The sequence below is a fragment of the Phalacrocorax aristotelis genome, chromosome 18 (genome assembly GCF_949628215.1).
Source record: "Phalacrocorax aristotelis chromosome 18, bGulAri2.1, whole genome shotgun sequence".
NCBI lineage: Eukaryota > Metazoa > Chordata > Aves > Suliformes > Phalacrocoracidae > Phalacrocorax > Phalacrocorax aristotelis.
Window position 1 is genome coordinate 1673019 of NC_134293.1, and position 14194 is coordinate 1687212.

Below are 14194 nucleotides of genomic sequence, written 5' to 3' on the forward strand. Positions count from 1 at the left end.
TCATCGTGGCAAACCAACAGGGGGGCTAGAAATGGTGCTGACAAATTGTTTGTTTTTATTTAGACTAACTGGCTTTCGGGCTTTGCAACACAGAGGAATGGAGCTGTTCCGCTTTGCATTTGTTTTTTTTTTTTTAGTTTCTCCATCTTTTCCAAAGCAAATAAAGGGAAAAAAAACAACCCTAACAATAACAACAACAACAAAGAAGCCAGTGACAAACTCTTCACACACCACCACACAAAGAGCCTTATAAAAACCCAAACCAAACCAATTCTGGGTTCACTTTAATCCAGCACCAAGCTGCAGGAAGCAAGCAGAAGACTAACAAAGCTTCAGAACACAAAGGTTAAGAATAATGACAGATAGCCTTTCCCATCTGTACCTTTACACAAACAAGGTTCCCTCTTAAATTATCACCTGACAAAGAGAAATTTATCATTTGCTAATCAAAACGACCCTCCTCCAGTCCCACCTGCCGTTTGCAGCCTTTCACGAAACATCGGCAATGCACCCGCAATACGGCTGCCCGCGCCCGCCCGCCACTGTCGCGACGAGCTGGAGGCGGCTGAGCCACGGCACGGGTAACAGCCCGCTCCAAAGCGTCCCGCGAGGACGCCGCACGAACAGAGCCTGCAGGGCAACAAGGGGCTCAGACAAGGAAATTCGCGCTCTTCAGGCTGGCGAACGAAGCATGGGGTGAGAGGAAATACAGCACCATTCGTTACGCACCGTAACGCTGGCGTACAGACAGTTAAGTCTAAGCTCAACTCATCTCAAGAGTCCTCTGGAGGGGCAGGAGTCCCAGCCCACCCCGGGCACTTCAAGACAGCACTGGATCAAGGGATGAACTTACTCCGCTTCATCCCTGTGCCTCCACAAGACCCGCAGCACAGAATTCACCTGTAACAAATCTGTGCTTTTCCGGTGAAAAGCTGGAAGTTTAACAGAGTGAAGCAAAGGCAGAACCGCGGAGTTACCGAGGAGATCACAGGCAGGACAAAGCCCGGGCTGGTGGGACAATGTGGACCTCATTAAGCCATTGTGAGAGGCGTGTGAACAAATTAAGGACTTCACTACCAAGTGACAAAGATCATTTGTTTAAAAGAAAGGACTAAATCATTTACGGTTCAGCAGCCCCTGGATTTAGCCTACTTATAACAAAGGTGTTTTGAGAAAAAGCATACTTCTTAAATGGCTTATTACAAATAAACCCAGAGACCCCAACGGGCTGAGTACAATGTTGATGAGGGCCAGATAAGTACGGGATAAACAGCAAAACGCAGTGACCGAGGAGCCTGTGGCCTTAATACACCTAGAAATGCCCAAATTTGAAAAGCTGCCAATGCCAAGAAGCGTCGTCCCTACGTGGAGAGTTGACGGGCTGGATTCCTCTGTCGGCCCCAGCCCTCCCCAGCGCTGGGGTACGGCTTAGTTTTACCATTCGCCTCCACAGGGTTTTCTTTCCCCCACCTCCCTCGGTTGCGGGCTGATGTCCTCGAACCAGGAGGGTCCCCTCTGTCCCGGAACACTTGGTTAATCCTACACAACACCGCAATAGGTGCCTGCAGAACAACTACCGCCAGTCTCCAGTTGCTTCCCAACCTGCCGAGTTCAAGCTCGGGCCCAGGTGCCTCAGCAAAGCAAAGGGGCGTCTTCCGAATACTTCGGCAAAAGCACAAGCATTCAGAATTAGCGACAGCCGCGAATTTTACTCCATGCGTTTGTGGAAGTAAAAGTCTTCAGCCAGCTGCTACAGAACACCAGGGCTGGAAACAAGCTGCAGATTCGCCCTGTACACATCACATGCATTACAACGGGGAAAAAAATAGCGCTGAACTGGTTTTAAACCCATACAGGCTGATAATTTAAATGCTGTTTGCCAGACTGATGCAGAGGAGACGGCAACTCTTCAGAGCCTATCGTAGAGCAGGATGCAGAATTTTAAACTTTCTCTGACCCCACAAATACGCGTGAGAAGCAACATTTCAGGAAAGTTAGCTTTAAGTTGTTTAAAAAACAATGAAGTAATATTTTAGCCAGGGGCTCCCAGATAAAGGTACAAGGAAGTATAGTCCTGCAAAAAGAATCCCAGCCAGCCTCTTCACTGGCCCCAAAAGGTCCTTTTCTGCTGATAATCTCACTCAGGTCCTTCTGCTTCATAGCCTTTCGAAAAATCCCAAGCACTTCCAGAGAGAGGAACATCTGCAGAAGTTTCAAGAAAACACAGAATCTCAGAGGTAACCTCTACCATTCACCGCCTTTTAAAACCTGAACTTGGCAGCCCAGAGCGTGGGCTTCCTCACTAAACATATTGCTCAAAAACTAGTGGCGGTGTGGGGGTTTTGTCCTTGAAACACTGGTTTGCTGCTCAAGTTTTGATTTTACGTCTGATAACCATCTCTGTCTCTCTTCCAACCCCCTACCAGGAAGGATCGGTGAGACAAATACCCACAGCTTCCAGGGCAATAAAAGGAAAAGCCAAGCAGGAAAAGGAGTTATGAACAATACAGCCCTGGCTTAGTTAATGATCAACTTCAGAGCACACAGCATACTACCTTTACACAACTACCACAGCTGATTTGCATAGAGTTTTTAATTATCAGAGGGTAGTAGGAGGCCTTTTACACACTGCATTTGTGTTATTGCAATCAGCAAAGAAATAAAAAAAGATGAGAGATCGCTGATGACCCCGCTCAGTCAACAGGAAGCCCGATCACTGTGCTGGGGGAGCTCAGCCGCGCAGAGGAGGAGTGGGCAGGAAGGGTAAGGGGTCAGGTTCCCCTGCCTGCACATTCCCACCGCGTCCTTGATGGAGCACTAGGCTGTCTTCAGCAGCCATACAAACCCCGAGGACATAATGCACACTTAACCGGAAAGCAGCGCTGCTATAGTCCGTACCGATCCCACCACCCTGTACGAGAGGTGAAGAGCTAATCAACTTGTCTCCGTATTTCAAGCACCTCCAACCTGAGTGACCCTCTGCTCGTAAGGCGACCTCAGCTGGAGCCAAGAGCGGTAACCGGCATCACTCTGCTGATCCTCAGTCTTTTGAGCAGCTGCTTCCAAGCATCTCCTCGTCAGCTCTTAAAAACCATTGACTCTCAGCACAATGGTAAAACGCTCACAAAGGTACAGCACTTACAATGGTACGGAGGCAATTAAAGATTTCCAATAACCCGCTGCTTGGAGGATTAGGGTCTAATGGCTGAACAGTCAAGGTTTTTGGCAGCAATAACATTCTGGGCAGATAAAATGGTTGTAAGGCTTCCCGTATGATAAATAAATAAATAAGCAGCTCCCCAAACAATGCCAACAGCAGCCGCACACCTACCTAAAGTTCCTGACTTGGCACTCGGCATAATTTAAAATTAGATGGTCATGAAATTTCCTAGCAGATAGGCCGCATGACAAAGGTACGTGGAAGGGGTGGGGGAGAACAAGGGCCAAGGCAGGCGGGGCACAAAGGCAGGCTGTGGCGAGGAGGAGGAGGCCATACAATGAGGTGTTGTAATTTAGCGTACGGTCTGGTCTGTGATTACCTGCGCAGCCTGGGACTTCCTCTTAGCTGTGAAGTGGTGTTTATTCACACTATGCAGAAAAAGGGTTGTCACTTACAAGAAAACTGATTAGGTGAGAGCAGGAGGCTGCTAAGCCAAGTCTGCAACAACAGCGTGGCTACCTTTAACCTTTTGCTGAAAATAATTCTGTTGAACTTGTGGGTTTTACTACTTTTTTTTAAGAGCTCCAAGATATACCCAAAACACTGTGAAGAAACTATCTATTCTAGCTCCTTCCCCCCCCCCCCCCAAGTTTAAAATACTTAAAAAAACTATCAGTTAACATCTTATAATAGAAAACAGACTGGTATGAAGCAAGTACAAGAACCATGGACATATTCATGTTTTTAGATCCATCTGGCTCCCACAGCGTCGGGAGGATGAAGCAGTAAACGGTATCAGAGTGCGTTAACACATGCTTAAAGCGAGCCCAGGGAGGGCTCTCACGGCTGCTTTGCGGAAAGGGAGCTGAGGCAGAGACAAGAAGATTTAAACACCCCCAAAAATGCCAGGGGGTGCAGGCACCAAAGCTAGGCTTTGGTTACTTCTCAGGTTCAACCGCAAGGCGAAGCGCCCATCGCACTGTCAGGCAGTGCTCCCCTGCTGAACACCCGCCTGGTGGGACCCGGCCACGCACGGCTACTGAGATAAAGAGGAAAACTGAGTGACAGAGGAATCCGCCGTTATCGCAGGGACACGGAAAAAACACTTCAGGGGCACCAACAATGAATGAGCTACCTGAAACTTGGCCAAAGGCAGAGGAAGCGACTGCAGGCAGGAAGAATGGCTCTACGGCAATCTCTGCAGATTTCTTCTGTTAAAAATGCTTTGGTATTTGCAGACTGTCTGAAGTTTTGCTTTTTTCTTTCTACCTTTCCATCAGCTGCCTTAGAGTTTCAGCAGACCAAAGTGAAGTTTGAATCCTACGCACAAACAGACCAGCAGATCAGCACAATTCCCACGAGGTTCAATGAGAGCAGCAAGACTTTCTGGAATGAGTTACAACCATAAATTCTGAGCGTTCTGCTAAACACAAGTCTCTCGGACATTGATTTGAATCCTTGTGAACCTGAAATGAATTAGTCCCAGACCAGCTGACTACGTTACTGACTAAAAGCGTCAACACAAGAGTAATTTCTGCTGATCTCTGAAAGTCAGAGCTGATTAGCCAAATACATCTACTAAAGAATACACTGAAACAGAAGTTTCTGATAACGTTTGGGTCACTACTGCCCTTCCCATTCCACAGAGAACACATTTTTAGCACGGCAAAACAATAAAATCTGGATTTTTAGGTCTTACCCACGATGAAATAAGGACATCCAATATTAACCAGACTTTGTGAACTTGTATAAACTTTAAAAGAGGTCCTTCTTATGCCAGCCCAAAAGCCACAGCACCGGCCTGATTGACAACGCTATCGAAATATTAATCCAGTGCTCAGCCTTGTGCAAACATTTATGTGTGGGCCAAAAGCTCAGTCATTCTCATGCTTATTAATCTTTCCTTCCAGCAGGCAAAGGACAGTGTAAGCTCCTCTGATAACCCAGTTATCTCCCTCCCCAGAAAAGGAAAGGGTGGTCCTTCCAACCTAGTGGCAATTTAAACCACTACTAGACACAAGACCGCAGGGCTACTGGCGACGGAGGGAGCCGAGACAAACTGTATTTCCCCTCTCTTTTGATCCCTTTCTGTGCAGTCTCAAACCGAGGGCTAAGTGTTTAAGCAGCATATAAAACAAACATCTTAAAAGCACTTAAATTGTTACCTACCTAACATAGTTTGGAAAGTCATCCTGAGCTGTAAGGAAATGTTTCAGCCTACAGTAGGCTGGGTTTTTTTCCACAATTCCAAAATTACTGCCCAGGGCATATCCAGTTCGCACCCGTGCTTCCACAGAACACTTCAGGTACATCACCCTTAAACCTACATTATTGGCAGCCACAGGGAAAGCCGTCATGTTCACAGGCAACACCCCCAGTGGAAAAAAAAGTGACTAATTGCAAGTATTTTGGGTAGACTCTGAAAGGCTCAGAGAGACTTAACTGATTACCAAATAGAGCAGTGATTGCTTACGCTCAAATTAGAGGCCATGGAGTCTAGGGACTTATTTCCCCATCAAGCATAAGCAGGGATATCTACTGAAGACCTCATAGGCGCGAGGCAGCTCAATTTCTAGCAAGACACTGTCTTCTTGCAACAAGAACACGGTTCCAGGTGGGACTCGGCATTTTATCCTACTATCTTTAAGCCTTTCACGATGTTTCCAAGAGACAAAACAGCCGTTGGCTTCTTTAAAGAAATAGCCAGCGTGACTAGACCGCAGGGACTATCTCTGAAAGCCTTATCTGCCGCCCCATAGCAGCCCCTTCCCTCCTTAATCCTTCCAGCCAAACCCCCGGAACTCAGGCGGTTGATGTTTAATTGTCTACAAATTAAATGATTATTTATATCTGCATTTCAAAGGAGGGTGTGCAGCTGGAGAGGCTGATTTTGCAAGCGGCTTAGTCCGAGGCACAGAGACACTCTGCACCTCATAGCTGCCCAAGACTGGCAGCGCTTAAAAACTGGCATCAGCTCACGTCTCTCCCTCACGACCTGCAGGTCCTGGGTGTAAGGTCTCACTCCTGCTCCTATTGCACCGACCTGAAGAACAAACCCCAACCCCGCAGCCCCCACCTGCTGCCTCGTGACAAGCCAAACCGAGAGATCAAATCAGGGGGCTAATCGCTGCTTTAAGCCCGAGAGAGGGCCAAGGTACACGGCCACGGGAAGCCTGTATCTCCTCTCAAGGCACGGCATGGCTGTGTGTCTGCTGGGGGGGAGCGAGGGGAGCCTGCGGCAGCCCGGACCCGGGAGCGTCCCCGCGCCGCCCCGGAGGGACCCCGCACGGGGAACCGGCGGCTCCGGCAGGAGGACGGGCAGAGCCGAGCTTCCCCCGGGCAGTTCCCGTATCACCGAAGCGCTCGGGCGGGACCGGGAGGTTTGTAGGGGGAAAGCACAGGGCGGAGGAGCGGGGCCGGGGAAGCGGACAGCCCTGCGGTGCCAGCGCTCCCCGCAGCCCCGCTCCCCGCAGCGGTGCCGGCTCCGGCGCCGTCGTGAAGTTTTGCTCGAAGGAAACCTGCGGCGGACGCGGCTCCCGAGAGCGGGGCCGGCGGGGCCGCCCGGCCCGGGGGGAAGCCGCGGGGAGCCGCGCCGGTGGGTGTGGGTGCGGGACGCCCCCCATACTCACAGCTGGGCGATGGCGCCCTGCGAGATGACGGCGTTGTCGGAGAAGTAGGGGATCATCGCGGCGGCCCGCGCAGGCGGCCGCCCTGCCCCGCGGCATGGGGAACCGCCGCCGCTCTGCCCCGCTCTGCCCCGCCGGCCGCCCCCCGCCCACTGCGCACGGGCGGCCCCGCCCCCGGCCCCGCCCCCGGCCCGCACGTGGCGGCGCGGGGCTGCGGGGCGGGAGCAGCGGGAGCGGGGCACGGGGAGCAGCGGGGGGCAGGGAGAGGGTGCTTGGGGGAAGCAGGGGCAGGGGGGAAGCAGCGGGGGGCAGGGGGGAAGCTGGCAGTGAGCAGGCGAGGAGAGAGGGCAGGGGGGAGCAGCGGGGCAGGGGGGAAGCAGCGGGGGGCAGGGGGGAAGCTGGCAGTGAGCAGGCGAGGAGAGAGGGCAAGGGGGAGCAGCGGGGCAGGGGGGAAGCAGCGGGGGGCAGGGGGGAAGCTGGCAGTGAGCAGGCGAGGAGAGAGGGCAGCGGGAGCGGGGCACACACGTCCCCCCTCCCTCAGGGCTCAGGATGAGACCCACCGCTGGCTCCTTCAGGAGAGAGGGAAGGGGGCGGGGGGCACCACCACTGGTGGCTTTTACTTCCCGCCCCCCCCCCTCCCCCCCCCCCCCCCCCAAATCTAGGCCAGAAGGGCCGGGGAGGGCTGCAAACTTTGCACATCAAAAGATGTTTTGCAAAAGGCAGGCAGCGACAGCTCAGGTGCTTAGGAAACGACCTTAATTTCTCTCCTGCAGGAGACAGAGGAAATAGTTCTTGGCAATAACTTTCATACGCAGAGACCTGACAACTCTTCTGCCAAAGGAGAAGAGAAGCAGCTGCCTTTCGCTGCTATTTAATCTTTAGCTCCATCGCCCCTCAGGAGAAAAGGAAGAAAGGAAGTTCTTTAGAACAAAAACCTTGTCCTCTGGGTGCTGGGAATGCCGATGTTGCAGCCCAAGGGAATAATCTCCTACGGTTTTCCACTGAGGAGAGGTGGCAGGGCAGGTTGCTTAATCCAGCCCTGTGCACAGGGCAGCCCCAGAGCAGACACTATTCCAGATCTGCGTTCTCCAACCCTTACACCGAGCGAGCAGTTTAACTAAGGAGTGTGGGAAAACAGCCGGGAAACCTCGGAAGCTAGCTCCGTTTTCTGTTTCCCATAGGAACGCGGGACATCCCAGCGCAGAGGGACACAGCTACGGGGCCACTCTTAAGTAGTCTGGTGCGGGTGGCACGTGCTCAGAGCCAGTAACACGGCACCAGAAGATGCCCCATTAAACACATGTACTTATTAATGGTTCCTACTCAACAGCAAAAAACCACTGCCCCTATGATCAGACAGCGGAGCTAGAAGCCAAAAGGCGGCTTCATCTAGGGTTTATTTCCAACTATGAACTAAAACCTTCAGAGAAGCAGAGAAGGGTTTAAAAAAAACCCAACATAGTGTGACAGCAACTGCTTCAGGTCTGACACTTCACAGGAGCAAGACAGACACGTGTCCGAAAGGTCTCAACCATCCCCACTTCAGGGGCTCCCAGACAAAAGGACAAAGCAGTAGAATTTGCGATTCTGCAAGTTCTGCTACAATATGGTTTGGTTGCATTAATTTAAGCGATGTCATCTTATATAGCCAAGAGCACATCTCTGGTAATGGTTCCTCACAGCTGTAAAGAAAATGCAGTGCCAGCTTGCTGCAGCGCCAAAAAAAAATCATTTTGTTAGGCAGAAATGAAGTCAGTTGCGAGAAGCAATGGAAAAATCAGGACATTAGAGAAATGGAGGGTAACTCAGTCCTTCCCGAGGTCAAGAGACTGGCAAGAACCTCATGCTCAGTAGTAATGCATACCACACATTCATAGACTGAAAAACAAACCCAGAACTTCTGTTCTATTCTAATTAATAACTTCAGGGCTTTATTCAAGCATTGTATTAGACTAAATGCACTTAGATACTGTCCAGACAGATGTCAGATTTCTCACATGCAACTCACATGACAAAGGCAAGCCCCTAAAAACAAGTGCAGTGATTAACTACAAGCAATACCTTAGAGCAGCTACTCATAACATACGGATAATAGATTTGTAAATGAATTAGTCCTGGATTAAATACAACCACATACTCTGTCTCCATATGCCAGGAGACCAAACGATGATAGAAATATCCCAGCTTGTTTCTTTTTCAACCTTTAGAAAACAGGAGTAGGGAATCCTCAAATAAGTTCATCTGTTGAAATCGGCACTAATAAAATGTATTTGAACGTGGTTTTGTTGCCATAAAGACTGAAACACCAGCTTGAGACTGACACTGCCTTCAGGCTACGTGTTAGTGAGATCAGCAGTTCAGTTCCCCCCTCCATTTGTATAGCGTGTGCCATTTTCATATTCTGCCTTTTAAAATCAGGCTTAAGGAACACCCTATAGCTTTGTCAAAGTTGCATCCTACATTTAGACATGAGCAGAAGTACTGGCCCAGCGATCAGATCTCAGCACGCAGGAGCAGGCAGAAAGAAGGGGCTGCGAGGGGTTGCACAGGAGGGAGTTGAAGGCTTCAGGTCACAAGAGAGCCAAGAAACTGCTCCTTGCTGGAAGCAGGTGCACTCTGCTGGGACGAATACATAAAGAATTTAAAGTGCACAAAATTGCAGTGATGACAGGTAACGGCCTAAATCACTGCCGTGCTGCAATAGAGCATGTGAGCGCCGCCATTAATCACTGTGTGACAAGATGTAAATAAGTCTGTCCAGGGCTCCAGCACTTCCCAGCCCAGGGCATGAAACGACGCTTTGCGGCAGGGGAAAAGGGCACTGCCCGTACCGGTTCGGGGCCAGCCTTTCGCGCTCCCCAGGAGGTCACAGGATTAGCAGGGCCATGCCGGCCGCTGCAGAGGAGTGGTAAACGCCACCGCATCCGCACACAGTACAGCACGGCCCTTGTTGGGCAGCAGGGTTGCATTTCATCTTTGAATACTGCACCCACTAATGAACTACAATTACATACATCGTGCAAGACGCCGTTAAAAAAAAAACATCCCAAAACCTTTGCCAAGCTAAGCCAGCTACTCTCCAGCACCTAGAACCAGTTATGGAAGCATCGTGGAAAAAAACATGAAGAAAAGCACACAGGGTGTCTGGCCAGGCACTTCAGGAGGAGGGAACAGAGGGAATGCCCGCCAGAGCTGCCTCTGGAGAGAAGAGTAAGGGGATGGAGTGAGAAGACGCACGCACAAATCTCTTGCATTGACTGGTAGTGTTCTGTCTGCAGACAACAAGGCTGAAAACACATGGTTTATTCATACAATCCATCATCTCCCCCAGCATCTGTATCTCAAAGCAACACAGTCACCGTAGCTTGCACCGGTGACTTCAGCTGCCTTACTTTGTGCGTTTTAACACACTTTGACCTTGCGATGATGTGATAGAGTAATTCTGTGTCCGGCGCGGGGCTAGTAGCTTGCAAATGGGATTCTCCCTGTACAGCTGAGCCCGCGGTACATAGGTCACCAGTAAAAAATGCATGAGGCACTCTAGTCAGGTTTTGCATTAGCATGCACAGATTTGACACTTGCAGAGAGCATGCCTACCGCTGGACACAGAGTCCTGTCGGTGCACATGGTCCCCATGCAGAGAGGACATTAATCAAGCTAATGTTTCCATCCAAGATCAACAGCTTAAGGCTGAATTGCTGCTTCTTGTCAGACCACACAAAGGTGTGGGTGTCACCGTATTCCGCCCACTCCTATCTCACAGAGGTTTGCTGAGTGTCTGCTCACATGCTGAGATGATTAAATCTGGAGCATGGATTGTCTTATTAGGCATGTTCAAGTCTTAGCCTACACTGGGGCCCGGCAACCTCTTTTTGTTACAGAATATGTCTGCCAGCAAGACTTTTCTCTACTCCTCTCAGTTCTCTCCTTTTGAAGAACCCTCATGAAGACGACATATTGCCATAGTCTCTCTCAACTTGGGTATGAAGAATTGGGTATTATTTTAAGTCTGTTGGGTCTGATGTCCAGGTACTCTCAGCAAAAGCAAGGAACGTTTGTGTCTTCCTCCGACACAGCAGGGTAAGCCTGGGGAAGGCACTCCAGCCCCAGTGTTAGTCATGTTCAAGGTAAAGGGAACACCAGGATGTTGTCAGGCGTAGGAATTTTGGCCTCCATCTATTAGCATCAGTGTGATGGAGAAGGCAATGCAGAACCCGAACCCATGTTTTCAGGGGATTATGAAAAAACTGGTGAAGCTGCTGCGTTAGGCAAACAAACCTCCCCCTCACCACCATCACATCCTCTCCCACAGGGCGATGAGCTACGGCAGTGCCTGCTCAGCCACCTTTACTACGCGTACGGAAAGTTTGTTCTTTACTGCTGGGCAGCTGTTTCCGGTGTCGTTTATGAAGAGTTACAGAATTTTGAAAACAACACGCAGCCGAGCACTGGAGCCTTGCGCAGGCACCGCTGGGGAGAGCAGAGGTAGCGAGTTCATTTCCGTGCGCAGAGGTGGGACCAAACACTTTGTTTTTCTCACCAGCAGCGATACTCAGCCTTTCCCCACAAAGACAGCTGTCTCAGCATCAGGTCTGATGGGTAAAAAGGGTCCCGAGAGGTAGCTTTGAAGAATATTGTGCCACGCTCCAGCTGTTTGAGGGTCAGAGGATCGGATGCCCCTGCTTTTTTGGTGGGAGGTCAGTTAATTCATCCTATTGCTGTGAGGACACGTGGCTTTCAGCAGTGAACAGAGCCCGCAGATGAGTCTGAGTGGATTAGGAGTCCAAACAGATGACTTATCTGGGGAGAGCCTTAAATGAGTGCAGCAAACCTGTAAACAAGTAGAGACTGATCCGTTGAGAGCAGCACCTCCTGTGCTCGTCCCCTCCTGCTGCCTCCCCACCTTGGAGGGAGAAGCTGATCTGTCAGAAGTCTTCTGGCCATTTTTAGCATGGGAGACAAAGCTACTGTGTTACGTAGTCCCGTTTATCAGGAAAACATGAATCCATTTCAGTAGCAGGGATCATAAACAAGCCAACGCACGCAGGGCAGAACGAGATAGAGCACAGTAAAGAAACAAAGATTTCCCAGTAAGCGAGAGGCATACCACCCACCGAGGCAGCGCTTTATTACACCAGCTTTATTACACACCGTAAGGGAAATTTAACAAAGTAATTATGAAGGAGCCCATATCTAGTTAAAAAAAAAAAGGGGGTGGGTGGGGGGAGGAACAGGGAAAGCACGCAAAACTATACTTGAATCCTGAAGAACCAGTCAGAACAGGAAGCCACAGTCTAAATTTGGTTATTTAAGCTGTCAAAGAGTACTTCTGTTTCCAGTTCTTGAGCAAAGAAATCAGACAGGTGCAGGGGCAGAGTGATAAGCATCACAGAAAGAACAAACCCCTGCTTTTAAAGCCCGTTTGGTCAGTTGCCCATCGTGATCGATGATTAGGCTTCTTAGCTGAGAATTCAACACCTATTTTGCAATATTATCACTTCATTAAACCCTTCCCTCACAAACCCCACACCCAATCATTGTATAGCGCACTTATCATTAAATCTTAGAGGGTCTGACACACCGAGGTCAATGCTCAATTACACCCGTTTTACAGAGGCGAAGCAAAGATCGCTGAAGGGACCCAAGCAGTGCCACCGGGCAGCAGGGGTAGGAAAAGGGGCACAAGCAGCAGCCTCTGTCACTCCGGCGTCTCAACACGCAGCACTGATGTTGGACAAGGGTAACGCGCTGAGACAACTTCTGCTGAAACATCTTCTCCCACAGCCACCTTCTGCTTTCTGGAGAGCTGCCTTCCCCATGTGTTCGAACAACTCAAAAGAAGCTTTGAAGAAACTAGTTCTTTGGATGCAAAACCTACAGTGCATCCCCTTTGCACAGCAAACTGCCCTCCATGCGAACATCTACATCGCTACTAAAAAAAGTTAATCCAGACCCTCACAAACTGCTACAGCACTGCTCCAAGTCCAGCAAGGAAGAAAGATGTGTGAATGATGTGTCTGAGGTCGTAAAATAGGCAGTGTGTTATTTCAGTGAACTATGAAAAAGGAACATCTAAATCCTCTGAACCGTCAAAAACACCCCCCTAATTCTATAAAGGAATGTTTTTGATGCAAAGATACCAAAGAGCTGAATGGCAACAAGTCCAGCAACCCTGGCCCAGATTCTCAAAATACATTTAAGAGCCTGAAATCCACACAGAACGGAAAACTCCTGAGGATTCACATTTAACTTGGAAGCCTTGCCAAGGTGCCCTACCAGGAAAGGGACCAGAATGGATATTCTGGATTTTCCCTTTCTATTTACAACCAGAACCTTTCCTTAACTTAGATTCCTCCTGCTTTGAGCACCTGGTTCATGCTCAGCAGGAGACACAAGCACGTACGGAATCCTTCCGGCACCTCCTGGTCTGCCCCTCCTTCGCTAACCTCTGAAGGAGCACAAGTGCATGCGGGCGGCTGTTCTGGGCTTGCTCGGTGCCCCCTTTGGTAGCTCAGGGATCTCACCCACCTTCATTCCTTTTACTTCCCAGTTTGTCCTTGCCTTGTTCCTCATTCACATCCGTTCACACACTTAGAATGACAAATTTTAAAAAGCCCTTTTTTAAGCATTTGTATTTTGAGCGAGCTCCCTGCTATGGCATCGTACGGTTACCCGGTAATTTGGTAACGCAACGATATTAGTCTGCTTGATCCTTCAACCCGAAGATCACACCTGAAGTCATCTTCCACATCACTGTGACCCACAGGTATGCAAGCGGACTGGACTGAGCATGTTGTAACCGCAGACATAGACCTTGCAGTGAACTAGCCCTGCAAATATCTGTTACTAATCTCATAAACCCAATTTTACTACCAGGGCTATGCCTTTGCTCACGGTTTGGTGATAAAGCACCTGGTATTCAGAAACGAAGACCACAGACCCACTTTCACAAATCGTGATGTGCGGGCCACAGAACCTTTTCTGGTGGTCAGCAGAGCTGGCAGATTAACAGAAGAGCAGTTCTTTATCTCGGTATTACGCTTTCCACAAGCAGCTGTAGTGAATGCCACAGAGAGGCTAAGCTGTCACTGAAAGGAAAGACAGAAAGATGGACTCAGGAAACACGTTCTAAAGATAAGGTTCATACTACAAGAGCTTAGTAAACTCTGGCATGGATAAACACAAGCTTTCCTGTACATGACACACAGTCCCCTCTTACTCACGATCTGGAGGTAACAAACTGCCTTGCGCACCCATTAGAAGATTCAGCTACTGTTCAAGTACCAACAAAACGAACGTTTGGCAGCTGCAGCTGCAAGCAAAGGAAGGGCAAAGACGGTTTCGTGGCTAGAACTCACAGCGCATGGCTTTTGTAAGTCTCTCTTGTAACACAAGATATGCTTTAGGG

General features: G+C 49.7%; 1 protein-coding gene and 1 long non-coding RNA gene across 4 annotated transcripts in view; both read right to left on the reverse strand.

Annotated features, from left to right (window-relative positions):
- SSH2 (slingshot protein phosphatase 2) overlaps positions 1-14194 on the reverse strand; it is a 103926-nt gene that overhangs the window by 49515 nt on the left and 40217 nt on the right.
- On the reverse strand, positions 107-6883 carry LOC142065941 (uncharacterized). 3 transcript variants are annotated; one of them, XR_012663569.1, is made up of 4 exons: positions 6790-6883; positions 4296-4480; positions 3540-3588; positions 107-2202 (listed from the first exon to the last, which is right to left on the reverse strand). It is a non-coding gene; the product is annotated as an uncharacterized LOC142065941 (long non-coding RNA). The 3 variants fall into 3 exon arrangements; XR_012663570.1 differs by lacking the exon at positions 3540-3588; XR_012663571.1 differs by lacking the exons at positions 3540-3588; positions 4296-4480.